This window comes from Cicer arietinum, chromosome 2, assembly GCF_000331145.2.
Source record: "Cicer arietinum cultivar CDC Frontier isolate Library 1 chromosome 2, Cicar.CDCFrontier_v2.0, whole genome shotgun sequence".
NCBI lineage: Eukaryota > Viridiplantae > Streptophyta > Magnoliopsida > Fabales > Fabaceae > Cicer > Cicer arietinum.
Genome location: NC_021161.2, coordinates 44,976,055 through 44,976,966, shown reverse-complemented (window position 1 = coordinate 44,976,966; position 912 = coordinate 44,976,055).

Here is a 912-nt window from a genome sequence, read left to right as displayed (position 1 = left end):
ATATTGTCAGTTTGACTTCTTATTTGAATGGGTCCCAGGTACCATTTGTTGTTGTGTAAATGTATTGGAATTTATAATTGGAGAAACTTTTCCGCTGCTTGTAAATTATAATGGCTCAATTAATTATCCAAAGGCATTTCCTGATTTAATTCTTTGTTTGTTTTTAATTACTTTAAAAAAAAAAATATACCCTCGCTTTGAAAAACGGGGTGTTACAGATACCACACTTCAATATGCTCCGACTTTGCATGAAAAGTCAAATTCTTGCTGAGATGGATCACACTCTGACTTTCACACTATAACACAAACTTGTCTTGCTTGAGGCCTAACTCATGTAGAAATTTTTTCATCCACAAGAGTTCTTTGGAAGCTTCAGTTGTTGCAATGTACTCAGCTTCAGTAGTGGATAAAGCAACACACTTTTGTAGTCTTGATTGCCAAGACACAACTCCCCCTGCAAATGTCATCATATAACAAGAAGTAGTTTTTCTAGAATCAAGATCACCTGCCATATCTGTATCTCCGTAGCTATCTAACACTGACTCACCACCTCCATAGCATAAACACACTTTGGAAGTGTCTCTGAGGTATCTGAGAATCCACTTTACTGCTTGCCAATGATCTTTACCAGAATTAAAGAGAAACCGACTAACAACTCCAACTGCATGAGTGTAACACCCCGTTTTTCAAAGCAAGGGTGTATTTTTTTTTTTCAAAAGGAATTAAAATAAAACAGAGAATTAAATCAGGAAATGCCTTTGGATAAATAATTGAGTCATTAAAATTTACAAGCAGCGGAAAAAGTTTCTCAAATACATACATCCAAAGTATTTAAACAACAACCAGAAGATACAAGGAACCCATTCAACTAAGGTGTCGTACCGACAATAATAGTAACAGTACAGTCTTCCG